At 42.0% G+C, this 17,235-nt stretch overlaps 1 protein-coding gene across 1 annotated transcript in view; it reads right to left on the bottom strand.

The window, feature by feature from the left end:
* LOC115798516 (serine-rich coiled-coil domain-containing protein 2-like) overlaps positions 1–16,760 on the bottom strand; it is a 49,053-nt gene extending 32,293 nt beyond the window's left edge. Inside the window, exon 1 of the mRNA XM_030755384.1 lies at positions 16,390–16,760. The gene's annotated coding sequence lies outside the window, so the exon portion shown is untranslated. The remainder of the gene's footprint in view (positions 1–16,389) is intronic.
* Between the last annotated feature and the right edge of the window lie 475 nt (positions 16,761–17,235).

The following is a 17,235-nucleotide window of genomic DNA, read 5'->3' as shown; positions in this document are numbered from 1 at the left end:
CATTTAGTCACTCTGTAATCTAGAATTAGCTATTTTGTATCCCCTTTGACAAATTTTTCTTTAAAAAAAAAAAAAGAGTCCCTGCACAGCACTGCTCTGAGGCTAACGCTTAAAAACAAAGAGACCTTTTGCTGTTTCAAACACACTCTCTCAGTCATCATTTTATATGTAAATACAGCCAAAATCCACCATTTTCCAGCATCATATTTATGAGTTTTTGCCCAAACCACGGGGAGTTTAACCATCTCCGGATCTTATTCACGAGTGATGGAAAGGTGATACATGAGGTGGACCAGTGGACTGGTGTGGTGTCAGCAAACCATTTCTGGGCACACCCAACTGGGAGAAGTTAGAGATATTCTAGTGCTTCCAGGCCAGATCTTCTGGGCTGGAAGCACCTTGGGATCACCCAAACTGGAACTGGAAGGTGTTGCTGTGGAAAAAAGACATCTGGATGAAATGCAGCCAAAATCAGAGCCCATTATCTTATTCTTATATGTGTATTGTTTTTGTTTGGTTGTTTTTTTTTAGAGCATGGTGCCATTATAAAATCCATCCATCCATTTTCTTCCGCTTATCTAATTCAGGGTTGCAGGGGGGCTGGAGCCTTTCCCAGCTGCCGTAGGGTGACAGTGAGGGTACATCCCGGACAGATCGATTGTCTGTTGCAGGACTAACAGAGAGACACACAACCATTCACATTCACGTTCACGCCTACGATCAATTTTGCATCACCAGTGGAGCACCCCATGGACTGCAAGTCTCTGGAATGTGGGAGGAAGCTGGAGTTCCTGAAAAGAACCCACACACACACAGGGATAACATGCAAACTCCTTCTTGGACCTTCTCGCTTTGAGTCGACAGTGCTAACTGCTGCACTGTGATGCCTATTATAACATCTTTGTTGCAAATTAACAACTTTGTTGGAAGATTTTCTTCCTCCTTTAGCAACTTTCCTACAAATAAGCACCTCGTGTAAAATCTGTGTGAGAGACAGGGTGCTGCTTGTGATCTTAGCACACCTGTTAACTTACAGGAGTTTGTCAGATGAAATTGTGCTTAGAGGGTTCAACTCTACATTGTTGATCACTGTGGACTCTCTGGAGCTTTAAACAGTAATCAGGACGGCCACGATGTCAGCCATCATTAGACCATCTGATGTTAAATAAATGTGAAAAGGTTAGGGTCCAGATTAAGGTCACATTATTACACTGTTTAAGGATCACAGGCTGGTGAGAATAAGGGTGGAAGTCAGATTCATTGTTCATCACGTAACTGGCATATGTCACGAAAAAAAAAAAAAAAGGTGGGAGTTAGTTATTTTATATAAACACACATAAAATGAATAAATCATTTTCTACACTGTTTCAGCCTCGATGACCTGACAGTTAACTGACACTCAGCCATGTCCACAAAAAAAAAAAATCCAGTCACGATGACATCACAGACACTGCGGCCATGTTTCCCCCAGACTACGTGTGAGCTTGTATTACTCATGTTGTGGGGGACATAAATCTGTCGGTCCCTTTGTAGGAACTCGACTTCTTTTCGAGCGATAAAAGATAAATCTGCATGACTTAAACCGTTATACTTTAAGAGTGGTTACTGCAGCGACAGGTCTGCAAATGAATGTAAGCCAGTGTAAAGTCCTCTGAAGTGATGGAAGCAGGACTGTGTGTGAGAGCAGCTGTACTGCAGCAGAAGCACTGCTGTGATACCAAGGACACACAGGAGGAATGAAGACTGATGAACGAGGTCAGGGCAGAATCATAATGAGATCCTCTCTCCTCTCTCTCTCTCTCTGTCTGTCTGCACACTCTCCTCCTCTTATCCCGTTTTATTTATCAACCTCTCTCCATCACAGTGCCTCTTATTAATTTGGATTCTCTTCAAGTTGAAACTGGGCTGAGCTGACAGGCCTGACCCACTCTTAAAGGAGGATCAGAAGGAAATTTCTGGATGAAGTGTGAACATGAGGCCTGGAACCTTTTGATGTTTTCCTTCAAGAGAAACATGAATACATTTTGGAGCTGATGCTCCAAACACTCAGTGTTTCCTGTTCATATTAAACACGGCCAAAGTTTGAAATAACAGGCTCAATTTAGTCTCTCTCCCCGAGAGACAAAAGCTCAGGCTGCAGACTGCTAAAAACACAATTTTGCAATGCTTTTTCTACTCGTGGCTCTGTGTGACCTTAGCAAGGTCTCCATGTTCATCACACAAGCTCCACCCACCTTATATTCAATCATCAGGTTTACAAAGAAAAGTCAATCAGTAGAAAGCTGGGTAAAAGAGAACAGAACTAAACTGGCTTTTTTCAGACACGAGGGCCCACACTAAGGTCCAGAATACAAGGAAGAATGCTTATTTTGAAGTTTTAATCATGCAAAGCTACTCTGGTAGGGTCCAGGAAAATCACCATCTGTGATTCTTTTGTTTGCAGCTGAAGCTTTGACTTGATGGTCCCACTAATGGTATCCTCAGGAAAACATGAATACCTGTGAAAAAGTCCATAGAAATTCTAATGTCGCAACTTGTCAATAAATATTTGGCTATAATATTGTTTCAGATTATGCTATTTCCAACAAAGGAGCAGCAAAACGTCACATTACTGAAACTAAACAAGCTGGACAACTAAAGTAAAACTTTCCAACTGAGAAATTTTCACCCGCTGATGAGAACGATGAGGAGGGGTCAAAGTAAAGAGTAGACCCACTTCAATGCGCTACAGGAATCACTTTCTCTGCCAGCATAAGTGATACTTAGAAATGCTACTTTTAGTGTCCTGCTCAAAGGCACAGTTGGATGTGTTAGCAGCTTTTTATGTCATTAGGTAATCAAACATGCTGCTCAACAGCTGCTTAATTTCCAAAGTTTTTGGTATTGTGACTCATGCAAAGCTCCTCTAATGGAGTCCAAGAGGAAAAACATGGAACTGGAAATGACCAACATGGATCTTTTTAACATGATAAACTTGAATTAGGGAATACAGCTGTGATGTTTGCTGAAGCTCTGATTTATGATTAATGATTCCCTTAATCATTAATTGGCATTTATGTTTTAATTGATCAAAACAAGTGTTCAAAAACATGTCTGTAGTATTGTAGTTGCATATGTTGGTCACAAACTAACAGATTTCTTCTTTAATGTAAACAGCTAAACATCCTCACAGTCCACAGGTCAGGACACGCATTAGATAACTGAACACATACAAGATGAAGATGAATGCAAACCATCGGAGGCGAAAGGTCTACGGTGACACATGCTGGATAAACGTGTTGCCGTTTCCTGTTGAACCTGTGAGCTGGAGGTCAAAGTGTCTGCATGTGAGCAGCAATGGGGAAAGTCCAATCCGTTACCTCACCTCCTCTCATGTACTACACAAACTATCTGCTGTGTCTGCGTTCTCCGGTGTTTCCGGACTCCTCTGCAGGGGTCTTTTAAGCCTCACACGTCGCCCCATAATCCAGTTTGGTTTTACTGCTGCTGACTGATTTACAGGAGAGATTTCTGCTGTGCAGCTTTAAGCTGGATGAACAGGTGTGTTTAAGATAACAAACAAACACACTGTGGATGAGCCGGTGATGAGCATGAATAACGTGGATGAGGTCCTGTCTGTGTTTGGCGGCGAGAGAGAGTCCATTTGAATTAATAAATGACAATGCAGATGTAGAGTCGACTAATGGTTGTTCGTTTAATGGATAAGAAACGACTGAACTGTGATTACAGAGGCGACGGGCAGCATTTCACTGACTCACTGATTCATATTAACCTGACAAAGGTGAAACCCATTATAAACAACCAAAAACTACAGATTTTCATGTTTCTTCTTGTTAAGAAATCCCTCAAATCCTCACATGCACAGTGTTACCGGAGCACCAGAAATGGAGTAATCCACAGCTAAAAATGGGCCTTAAGAAATGCACTAATTCCTCAAAGGCTGGATTACCAACTAACCCCAGAAAGCAGCTCCAGGTTTGCCCCATTGTTCGAGTTTACATAACTTACTTCACTGCAAGTTAGTCGGCAGTTTGCAACATTTCAGCAGATTATTAACTACAGCTTCATCTTCCTGTGAGCTTATGTGTGGAATATGTAGCAAATGTGCAAATTTTTGATGGATTAAACACTTTTTTCCAGTTTTACAAATGAATTGTAATACAACTTGAAAATCGAGCCCTTCCCAAATCTTTTGTTGCTTCTAGCAGTCTGCGGGTTGATTTCTATGTGAATAATTTGGAAAATCCAAAGGATAATGCTTTTTTGCTCCCAGCATTCGCAGTGAGCAATCTTAGCCAACGTTAGCTTGGAAATGGAGTACACTAATCACTAACATTAACGACTGGCTCCCGGCACAACATGGACTACAACACAAACTCCATATAAGGACAAAACTTAAGCAGCTTCCTCAGAGCAGAAGATAGATAAGCCTCCATTGAATTTAGTAACCTGCCATATGTCAATCAACATGTGAAAAAGTGGTAAATACTGTACTAGTAAACATGGGTAGAAGCTTCAATCGCTCGACTCAAAGTTGAGTAAAGTTTAAATTGCAACCCCCCACCACCACTGTGCACAGTCAGCAGCTTTATTGCTCATTGGCGCTTGAAGTTGCTGAAATTTGTTTCAGCTCGCTGGCTGAAGTTTAATGTTGGAGCTGAAGCCAATGAATCTTGAAGTAGCAGTTGCCTTTACTGATACGTATTGAAAAAAGAGAAAATGTGGCATAAAAGGACTATTGTAAAATGAGTAAGATGTTTTTAAAACTTAATTACACAAAGTGACTCAGTGAAAAACCAAAATAATAATAATTAAAAAAAAAAGAGCTGGACTTGAACTGAATCTCCTTTAAACTCAGTCTGGATCTTAAATCTGCAGCGAGTGCAGAGAAGCTTCAGTGCTGCTTACGTGTCCTGACCTTGACAGCTTTGTTATCGACAGAGCCGTATCAATGAAGGATACCATGGTGATCTGAGACCGAGACTGGCTGTACTGTGCTTACGAGTCACTTTCACTAATGGAGCTCACAGAAGAGGAGCCAGAATGCGGAACAGCTTCACTTCCAGTCAGAGCTGCGGGGAATCAGGAGCATCACCTCAAACAATCAGTTAAACTATCAGCAAAGACTCTGAAACATCAGCAGTTAGAAATGGCTGGCGATGACAGCCTCTGTGGTTTATCTGTTGGCTGTGATTTGTATGTGAAGCCAGGCTGATGTGATTAATGGATTGACAGACTGAGAGATGTAGAAACATATCCGAATGGCTGGCTGCCAGCAGACATATTTACCTCTGTAGCTTACTGGAAAACCTTTTAGGAAAAAATCCTCCATCTGAGTACGGAAGCAAACAGGCTGAGGGGTGTAACTACCTCACACTACCAGGTATAAGCATTTGGGATAGGAGCTCTCATATCAAACACCAGCACGTCCCATCATGCCTTTCCACTCATGTCATACATGGTTTTAGTTTTTACAGCTGCATAAACTTTGGATCTGATTCATATTTGGGAAAATACCAAAAAAAAACTATAATCTTGTTTTATTTGTCAGCAAAAATGTGGACGAAACAGCATCTTTGTTTCCCTTCACTGACCTCCTCCTCTTCCTTTGACCTCCATCTTCTCCCTCCCACCTCTTATGCATTAGCCTGCTCTTACGCCTCCTCTTCCTCTACTGTATGTCCATGCAGTCATACGCTGAGCTATCGATGTCCTCATGCTCCAGTTCTCCGCTCACTCAGCTGAGAGCAATTTAGTACTGGCAGCGAGACAGCTAGAAAAGGTCAACCACTTCCATCTTTTACCTTAACTCAGTTTAATCAGGATGAAAAAGGATTTCCCTGAAGACGACACACGTAGTTACATTACTTATCATTGACCATCATTTTTCTGACTAATGTATCAGATCTAATTTAAAATAAGTCTGCAAATACTGACTCATTTCATCATCATCTAAGCTGGTGATTGATTTTTCATTAATATATTACTTGGTTTAAATTAAAAATAAATTGCCAAATAGTGTATTTTGTCAGACCAGAATACATGCCCAAAAACCAAAGAATATTCCATTTCTAATGAAGCAGAGTTTTCTATATTTTCCACAAATGCAGACACTCGGTGCACTGCTTTTTTGGCTTTTGGCTCTAACCATTTTCCATTATCTTTGGACAGAAACAACAATCACTTACCAAAACAGCTGTCAATTACTGTATTGTTGATCAGCTAATCAGCTGACTAATCATTTAATTCATCAATTCATCTAATCAGCTTAAAATGAAACACCAGAAAGAGAGTTCTTGACTTTGTAAAGTTACTTGAATTCCCATCAGATAGGTTTTGAAGTCTTAGCTGTGTCACAGTCAGAGTCCACCTCCTCTGTGACTCTGCCTGTCTAGGTTATTTCGCAGGAACGGCGGTCTCATCGTCTCCTAACAGATGCTGCTCTCTCCACATAAAAAACGCTGCAGGCTCTCAGGTGAGTGTTCCTGCTCTGTGAGGTCAGATTTCATTCACACTCAGAGTGAGAAAAAGCCAAAAGCTGCTGGAGCAGAGCTCACAGATGGACGAGCGACACAACAGATGGTCTGGACTGAGCGTGCTGTGTGTATGAAACGTGACACCATAAATCTTGGGTGGTGAGTACAAAATGCCACAAAAGTAAGATGACCTCTTAGAAGGAGAGAATAGAAAAAAATAAAAATAAATCTACAGATGCACAGCAGCAGGATCGTCTTCCATAATCAGTCAACGATAAATTAATCAATAGTAACTTGATCAGCAGCTCTCAGTCTGACCGACAAATAAAATAAAAGGAGGAATCACAGGATATTTTTCTACTTTAGATTCATTTAAAGGCTGAATTCCATTCAACTTCACACCACTGAGGAAGAAGAACTCTCTTTTAACAGGAAGATACTTCCAACAGAACCAGGATCAGGGAGGGACAGCCATCTGCTGAGGACGGAAAGAAGACGAGCACGGTGAAACCACAAACTATAGGAGAGAAAAGACAAAACTTAATGACAAGCACATGGCAAGGGAAAAGAGCGGAATAAAGGAGAAGGGCATCATGGGAATCCCCCCAGCCTATAGTAGCATAACTAAAGAACCGTTTAGGTCACCTGATCAAGCACCAGGGTTTTAGCCAATGGTTGATTGCCCGGCGCTGTGCCTTGCTGAGGTGCTGAGAATCACAGAAGTTATCTACCAAAATGGATCGCTATTGTAACAGTTAGCTAGCGACGCAGCCATTTGCATTAGCAAGCAGTACGTTTGGTCGGCACCAAACATGACATCTGGTTATAAATGAATGTGGAAATAGGGCTGTGCCATTTTTACGTGATCTAAAAGTGTTACATCATGATATAATTGCTAAAGCAACATTTCTCTGGTCAGTATGTTCTTTCAGTAGTTACATTCCCTTGTGCACACAATAATGAGACACACGTGGGCATGTCTCAAAGTCAGAGCCGCGTGTCAGGTAGAAGGTGTAACATGGAAACAACAAAATTTTTTCACCAATTGAGGCAAAAAACAAACAAACAAACAAAAAAAAAAAAAAAAAATTGTCAAGTACAACAAGGCTATGAAGGAGGAGATATTAGAAGCTGATGAGTGATTCAAATGTATGAGAATGGCTCCACTCCGCTTGTTGTGCTCTATGTGACAGGAAGAGCAAATGACGGATGGAAATGACTAATGTGGTTACACGGTGGAAAAGCAGGGGTTAAAACACAGGTTAAAAAGCTCGATCCAAGAGAACATCATGCAGCACCTTCAGAGTTACAAGGTTGTTATTTTATTAAAAAAAAAAAAAAAAACAGAGGGGTTCCCCAGGGTTCAATCTTAGGTCCTCTTATTTTTATTTGACACCTTATGGAAATGGTAAATTAAGAAAAAAATGTAGATGTTTGCCAAAGAAGAATACTTCAAACATTTGCTACACACGATTGTTTTTGTTTTGTTTTCAATACATCAATTGAATTTTATTTTGGAAAGAGTAATTATCTGTACAGTGTAGAACAACTTTCGGGCTTATTTAATATTTTGATGTCTTTCTTTTTGTTTAGTGTATGTAACTATTAGTTACAGTTATGTTTTATCACTAAATCTTGTTATACCACCTATGAAAAGGGGAAAACAAAACTCCCCCCTCCCACCAGCCTGCCTGAATAAACTAGTGTGTACATAAATGCTTCATTCTCTGTAAGATGCTGAAAAGCAACACTTCATTCACACATTAAGTTTATTGCCTTAGTCTGTTATGTAATATTTGGCCTATTAGGTTGCTCCAAATAACAACAGAAGAGAGTACATGTGAATACTTCCCCTCTGAGCCTTCTTAAAGATAAAGGGAACTCTGTGTTGCTGTGGAGGGTTCAAAGGCCAGATGTGATATAACTGCACTCATGAGGACATGCTTGCTGGTGTTATTACACCAGAAACACTGATAAGGTTATCGGAGTTCTGCTGCTGGTTTTCTAGCTTCATGCATGTCCAAGTAAGGAAAATAACAGCACCAAATTCCTGAAGCAAAACACCTGAAAATATGTTGTTTATTCATCTCAGAATATCTGAGCTTATCTAGATTACAGAGTTCCCACAAGCTGGTGATGAAGAACAACTTATCAAATTATCACAGGAATACATGAATGTGCAATAATTTATTGAGTCACTGGACGAGACTTCCCCCTTTAGAAGGCAGCCTTGTGGATGTTTAAAAAAAACTGCAGTTCCTCTAATGCCCACTTAAAGCTTGCTCCAGCAGTGAGTCAGTCCCCATTGACGCCCATGTTAAAATGTCCAACTTTGTAGCAGAATTAAACATGTTTACAGCCAGATCCAAATAATGTTGTTGGTCTCAGCTCACCAAAGAGGTGTCCAGGAGGCATCCTAGTCTGATGACAGTATCCATAGCCTCAATCCATCTGTCAATCTCCTGCTCTCCTTTCCCCTGAACAAGACCCTGAGATACTTAAACTCCTCCACTTGGGGCAGCAACTCATCCCTGACCCAGGCTGTGTCCAAATTCAGGAGATGCATCCTTCTAAGGCCGTGTTTGAAGGCCAGTTACATCATAGCCAAGCAACCTCCTTCCAAATGTGTCCTCCTTTTCCCTGGATTTGAAGGACAGGTCCAGTGTATCCTTTGTGGCCCACCCTATCCCATGATTCATTGCACAGCAAAACTCAAACGCGGCAATGGTGAAGGAGAGCAGCCAAAAAGTTTTAAATATTACTTTTTGTGAAAACAAAATAACCTTTTAAGATTCAGGTGATAATGTAGTTGTGTAAACCTCAAATATCTGCTGAATGTATTAAGATATCACATTATTGCAAACGAAATGTCCGTTCCCAAGTGCCTAAAAGCCAGCTTGCCTCGCCAGCTGTCAGCTGACCTGGTGGTTGAGGCTCGCTATACCTGGAGCGAACACCTGAACTCCCGGCGCATCGTTTTCAAATCCGCACTGGCTTTCACTGCAGAGTGGAAGTTAAACAGTTATAGAATTGACTCAGATAATATCCAAAGGTTGATCTTTGATTTATTTTAGTGTTTCATTTATTTCTGAGCAAATTGGTTTGGCTGAGGTTAAAGTGAAGCTTCATAACTGGATAGTTTTATTTAACTTTAACGTCTCACTGGAGAGCTGTCGTTCGCTCATCTTTATTCCTTGATGTAGAAATGTGCTATACTTGTTTTAACAGCATATTTTGAATTAAAGATGAGAACCATGGCCACAGACTTGGAGGGGCTAATTCTCATACCTGCTGGACGATAGGATGGTTGCAAGCCAGGCAGAGCAGACAAAAATGGGGGCCTGTTTCTCATGTCTACATGGTTTGAATGATGAGCTGTAGTCCATCATCCATCATGACGCTTCATTTACATCTCCCTGCATGCAGAGCACCTGAGGACAAAGATATTCTTGGCTAAAGACAGAGTAACATTACCTCCTCCTTCCTCTTCTCTTCTCTGCCTTCTTTACCGAGCACAAAAAAAGCTGCACTACCCTTACAGAGACATAACCATGTTTTAGTGGCCTCCACACCACAATATCATTTGAATTCAATAAAAACAACATTTAAACACCAGTCAGACTGTTTATCTACAGTACTCTAAGAAAGTGGACATCTAATGAAGGCTGAAGTCAGGGTGAGTCATCGTTTTCTCTGTCAGTCCAGATCACACTGTGGTTTCTGACTCCTCCTCAGTCAGGATGGCTCCCTATCAAAATAGAAGAGCCACATTTAGCGAGCCGTTTTATTATTCATGGCTGCCGCTCAGATGCAGGGCGTGTTTGTGTGTCTGGCAGACTGAGAGAGTCATCATTTGATCCACGGAGAACCAGCGGCAGGTTTCTTTCAGGCCTGATGTCCACGCCATTAGCCCAAATATGCAGTCAGACAGAAGAGGAAGCAGCAGACTCGGTGGTGTTACTGCCCTCCACACAGAAATGATTAGATTATAATAAAATTCTGACCTAATTTACTGTATTATCAGAGAGATATTATTTTAAAGGCTGTAACACTCAAATATTTTTAAATGGAGATGGACAAGAAAGCCTAGCGTGCAGCTGCTGGCCTTATGTGTTTGGTGAATTATTAATTAGTATTAATTTATGGTGGTAGGTTCAGAATTTGGTGTAAACAACATGAAAGCATGGCTCCGCCCTGCCTCGTATCAGCGGTTCAGGCTGCTGGCGGTGTGATGGTATGGCAGATGTATTCTTGGCACACTCATGGATGTGCAGCCAACAAATGCAGCAACTGCACGAGTCAGTATGGAGCAAAAGCTCTGAGGAACGTTTCCAGCACTTTGCTGAATCAGTGCCATGAAGAATTAAAGCAGCTCTGAAGGCAAACCAGGATCCAACCCGGTAGTGGCAAGGTGTACCTGAAATGGCTGGTAAGTGTACATTTCATCATTTTTTCCCCCCAGATGCTGAGGTCTGGCTGGGATCAAATGCAGGCACAGACCACGGCATGATGACCCCTGCTGCACTGTGACGACAGGACATCAAGAAGTTTTAGATTTCCTCTTTAATGATTCTGAACAGAAACACAAAGCTGCAGCAAAACTACAAAACACACTCATGAACAACTGTGGTTTTTCAGAGGCTGTAACACCTTCACACACAGACAGAGGCCAGCTGTAACACAGCATGAATGCCCTGCCTGACGGGCATTAAACCAACAAACACACGCCCTCGTCTAACACACACACACACACACACACACACACACACACACACACACACACACACACACACACACACACACACACACACAGTGGCTGAAAGAACCTCGCCCACAGGCAGCTCTCAGCCTCAGACATCACAGTTTGGCCGCCATCAAACTGAGAAACTGATGAGACTGTTTGACAGCGTCGCAGGATTTCTCTCCCTTACAGGAACTGATCTAACTGGTTTAACTGGTCTCCCACTGTGTCGCTCCCTTAAACACAACCAGACAACATGTAAGATGATGACAGTGAGGATCCACAATAAGATTCACATCATTTTCATAAACAAATCAGTCAGATAGGCACCGTCAAGCAGGTTTCTATGCTCATTCAATCAGCTTTTTCAAAAGATTGTGAATAATTTATATCTTACTGCTTCTAAACAAATCCAATTAAAAATATTTAAATATTTATCCCCCAAACAGGAAGAGCCTGCAGAGTCTCCCTCAGCTCAAGAAGAAAATGGGCTAATTTCAAGCAGATGAAGAGGAAAAAAAAAAGTGCTTATTTTAGTATCAGTCATTAAAATCAAGAAGGTAGCTCCTCACTAGTTTAACGGCCTTATTTTAATTATAATAATATTCAGCATATTCATTTCCTCTCATGAAATGTGAAATATGTTCTTCAAATGTATCTTTTTTCAACTTCATTATATTTAATTACTTTTTGGTTTTAAATGCATTAAAAATGTGATATTTATTTATTTGGTTTTAATCTCTGGCACGCTGTTAGTTTATCGCCTTATTATCAGCACCTGGAGTCTCGTTCAAAAGCTTCTGTTTTAAATAAAGTTTGTTGGATCAAACTGGTGTAAACAAACTGATGTCTGTTACCCGTCAGTCACTCAGTAACGGCTGCAGAGACGCAGCAGCAGCAGACGGTGGCTTTCTAACAGCAGCTCAGACTCAGGAGCTTAAAGCAGCTCGTGCTGCCTGGGGGGTCGCTCACAGCACCTCCACCCCCATTACTCCACCCTCCCCCTTGCAAAACCTTTGAATTTCGTAGCATTTCTGTTGCACAGCTCCACACACCTCCTCCTCTTCAGCTCTGCCACAGAGCAGCTCTTTCTCCCTGCAGCATTGCAGCCTGATGAAGCCCCCACTCCCACCCAGAACACTTCACACCAACAGCAAACAACTTCTGTAAATCCAGCAGCTGCTGCAGCTAAAAAACAGCTTCTTCTAAAACCTGAAGGCCGAAAAGCTGCAGAAACCCAACACACCAAACAGAATGTCATGAAGCGAAGCCGATGATGGAGTGGAACAAACTTTTAGTCAAATACCAACAGGAAAACCAAAAAAAAAAAAAACATGATCAAAACCTGAGACCTGCATGGTGATCACATCTTCATGACAAAACTTTGGCTTCATCATCATCATCATCATCAGTAGTAGTAGTAGTAGTAGTAGTAGTAGTAGTAGTAGTAGTAGTTATGATTAGTAATTTACGCCCTGCTTTTTCCTGTATACTGTCCTTACATGTGACGGATGTTTGGTGCAGGAAACGGGATCTTCACTAACACAACGTAACCCCCCCGCAATAGGTGAGGGATCACTGCACAAAAAAAACAAAAAAAAAAAAACACCTGAGGCATTTCCTGCATTTTAATGTAATTACTTGTTTATAACTTTGTTGTTTGCTAAATTTGTACACAAGTTTTTGAAAGTTACAACTTCGTTTGCAACTGTTTCCTTCTCAGATTTTATGCTTTTTTGTGTGATTTTAGGTGCAGTGTGTCAAAATGAAAAGATGACTGTACAGTCACATGCAAGGTGTGTGTGTAAAGAAATTATACAAACAAGGCAAGGTGAACAGTGTTTAAGGTGAACTATGAAGGTAAAATCAAGCGCAGTTAAAAACAGCCAATTATACCCCAGACTCCAAATGGGGCAAAATTTTAAAGTCATATCTCCCTCTAAACCTGTCAGATTCATCTATACTCGGTACACGCTTGTGGAGAGCCAAGAACTGGTGCCAAACTGAACGCCACCTGGATCTGATCCAGCTTCTGGATTAGCAGTCTACTTGATTTAACACGTGAAACTCCATTTAACGCATATTTTTGGTCATATCTCAGCTGAACACATCATCCTCCTTTGTTGCAGTAAGAAGCATCTGACTGTTGTCCAAGAACACGTAACATTTGATTCTATTTCCCCCCTTTCCCCTCTGTCTGGTTATACCATTTATGATACTGTTTATTTTTGAGATATTTCTTCAGCAATATTTATTTTTCAGCTATGGTTGAGTTAAAAAATTATTTGGAAACCTGACTGAACTTTCAAGTTGTCAAGTTTTTTAGCAGTCAATAAAAAAAAAGAATAATTTCAGGCTTCTTGAACAACATCAGCTGCTCTGAACTCAATCTGACTGAATTCATTTTAACTTTATTTACAAAAGATGAAATCTGAGCTTAAAAAGAAACATTATCTGTGTAGCTTTTGTCTCTGTATGTATAACTAGACTTACTTCATATGCTTCACCGTGCTCAGCTCAGATGATTTGATTAGTGAGGAAGCAGCAGGCAGACACCACCCAGTCAGAGATGCACAGATTCACCAAACATTTCCTGCTGCTAAACTCCATCAGCAGAGAGGCAGAGAGGGCATCAGATATCTCTCCCACAAACTCGCAGAGGAGAAATGAGACAGAGGAGGATGAGGAGAGCACAGAGGGCGTGCACAAGAGCCGTCACACTGTTATCAGCTTAGCACTGATACATGACTAGCCCTGCGGTTTGAGAGCCTACGTGCAGAAGAAAATTTCCACCAGTGTGTGTGTGTGTGTGTGTGTGTGTGTGTGTGTGTGGGGGGGGGGGGGGGGGGGGGGGGGGGGTCAATTTTAAGTTACAAAGATTAAATAAGATGATAAAAATGTCGACATTATGATAAAGTTATAGAAAGTCATAAAAAGCTAAAAGTCACATTTTTGAGCTAAATGCAACAATACTTTCCAAAATTATTCTTTTTCTGTTGCATATTGCTGCAACATCACATTAATTTAACACATCAACTCCACTAAGTTTGTAAAGCCACAGAGGACGCTATCTGTGCCATCTGTGCTGAAGGCCTGATGGAAAACATTAGCCTGAGGAAGCGTGTCAGGAACACACGACAGTAAAGTTAAAACCCGCTCAGGCTGCAGGTAGGACGCCACCTTCCACTTCAATTATTCATCAAACAGTCTGGAAACAATTAATGTTTGATCAGCTGGATCCAAACTCCTCCCTCTGCAGCACCGCAGCTTTGTCTTCCTCAGGTGGTGGGCACAAAAGGCTGGGACCCGTCTACGGCCTTAAGCTGGCTTTCATTTTATTTGGTATGTGAAGAGGAGGCACAAAACTAATCAAACTACCACCAGGGTTTCTCTTTCCTGTGCTCAGTTATCTGTTGGGTTCTTGGTCTCAGAGGGAGAAAAGCAGAAATAAAGTCCAGCCGAGTGGAAACGCCACACAGAGAAACAGATGGACAGACCGACTGGACTCCTGCCATCGGCCTCAGTGTCAGCAGGTTTCCTCAGACAGCAGCTGAAGCAGCTTCTGCTCTGCTGCTGGCTCTGAGAGCGCTGCAGGGGAACCGGGCCAGGCAGAACCAGCAGACCACAGAACTGACAGCTTAGAGAACAGACGGATGGGAACCAGAACCAAAGACATGAAGGACAATAACAACATGATATCACTCAAAGGCCTTCTGAGTGGCACCACTCACAAAGCCTCTTTGTGATGCCTCCGGGCGGTTATTTTGACACACCTTTTCCAAATGAATGTGGAGAGAACCCCAACTTTAATGTCACTGTCATCAGGACATAAAACCTGCATGATGGGGACTCTCATCTCTGCAACACAGCTCACACAGCTGCATTTGCACCCCTGATTCCTCTGATGAGCCCACGTCGGGTCGCTTTACTTCAGCACAATGAATACAGTTGATTTCATCATCCACCACTTGACATTTTAAAATCAGTGCTTTTTCACAGCTTTGTAAGACCCCAGCAATTCCCAGCTGATGCACTATAGTCAGAGCTTTCTTCACACTGTACGTCAGCCACTCACAGCTAAAGCATACGTTACACTTCATGTTGACGTGACAAATCAAACTCCACCGTCACTCTGTCCTTTAAAAACTGTAAATAATCATCATCGCACATGTTTGGATCTAATAATGCAGCTTCCTCATACAGGGACTGTAGAACCTGTCCACGTTATTATAAGATTAGTGCTACCCAGCAGCTGTGACTCAGCCCTAAAATAAAAAAAATGTGTGCATGATAACAGAAACAAGGGTGCAGAGTAAATGATAACATGGACTGATTTATGAAATGAATTAAACTGAAAATTTCATAAACTGGAACCACCGGCCAAATCTGACTCCACAGAAAAATTAGTTTGGAAGTTTGGCGACTTCACTTTAAAAGCTTTTCCCAGCTGATCGTGTGCTTCCTGTCTGCACACGTCCACGGCTTCATCACGGCTTCATTTATGATCCACGATCTGCAAACTGCATGATTCACCTAGCAGACTCAGTGAGACACTAAATACATTTGGTCACACCTTTACTTTTACTTGTTTAAAGCCTCTTCTGTACTAGAATGTGATTGGCTGTTATGACTCCCAGATCAGTTTTTGACTGGTTCTTTGGCGGGAAGGAACTATCTGTCCTTTTCCAGAGCAGCTACTCTATTATTGAATTTAGGCTACAACAGTAAGAAAATCTAAACTCACTATTTTGTGGACGCTGTATGAGCTGCATGACAAATCAGTCAACAGAGAAAAAAAAAAAATCACTGCTGGAAAACCAACTGCTTGGCAACAATTAACTGGATAATCAGTTTATTTTAATAATATTTATTAAATTAATTAATTATTTTGTTTATTAACAATAAAACAGTCAAAATAATCAGTAAAATACAAACACTAAAGTGTCACTGTTGGCGTTTTATAAGTTACACGACTGATCAGTCAATAAAAAAATAATCAACTGTTGTGCACGATTAATTGAATAATCAATTAGCTGAATAAAATAGCAATTATTCAGACAGTGCATGTTACTGCAGCAAAAGGAAAAAAAAAAAATCTCACTGTGTGTGTGTCCTCCTGGAACCTGGGTGGACTTCAGTGACATTTGAAAACAGATGTTTCCTCAAACTCACCTGCCGACCGCTCGGAGCATCAGACGCCGAAATGCGGAAATGTCACAGCTGAGCAGCCTGGGTGAAGGCAGGCGGGGGTGAGCTGGGATGCGTTGAGTTAAATCCAGTCGCAGGCAGTGCGATAACAGACGGGAGGCAGTGAAAGTCCCGATAAACGGTGCTGAAATCCTCGGGGAGAGCAAAGAAGGGCGGCGCGGCAGCTTCTCTGCGGCGCTGCGCTCCTTCGCGCCGGCCTGTGGAAACTACCCTCCACCACCCGTTCTGCCGCTGATGTAGATCACCGGCTTCACCTGAACCCTCCGCGGAAAAGAAAAGCCCGGTTAACCTAACAGCAGTTTGTCCGCGTGAAGTGTGTGTCCGCTGCACATGCTCGGAGTGCGAGGCGCTGCTGCTGCTGCTGCTGCTGAATCATCCACACACGCGCGTTCACGCGGACAGCGCCTGCACGAGGCACAGCGGACTCTGACGTCATCCGCACGCTGTAAACACAACCCTTTCGTGACCGGCAGTCCTGTGACGCTGAGGTTAAAGGCTCCGGTCATTTATCTCATTTCCGCTTTGATTAGTTTCCTCTGAGATTTAAAACCTCCTCATTGTGAAACATCGGCCCCGAAACTGATTCAGAAAAACCAAAATGATTCTAAAAAACGTGTGAAGCGTTACAGGAAACCAGTCTGAACGCGTCCCAGAGTGACTGAGAGCGACTCAATGGGTGCGATGGGAGTTTCTGTCCACCAGAGGGAAGACTTTCGCTGCCTTTCAGGCACCTGGAATGGATGGATGGTTGGACCCAGGTATGATGAAGATGACGGTGGTTGGAGTGTGTGGAGGGTGTCAGGGGTGATC

Source organism: Archocentrus centrarchus, chromosome 19, assembly GCF_007364275.1.
Source record: "Archocentrus centrarchus isolate MPI-CPG fArcCen1 chromosome 19, fArcCen1, whole genome shotgun sequence".
NCBI lineage: Eukaryota > Metazoa > Chordata > Actinopteri > Cichliformes > Cichlidae > Archocentrus > Archocentrus centrarchus.
This window is presented reverse-complemented; position numbering and strand designations above follow the sequence as displayed.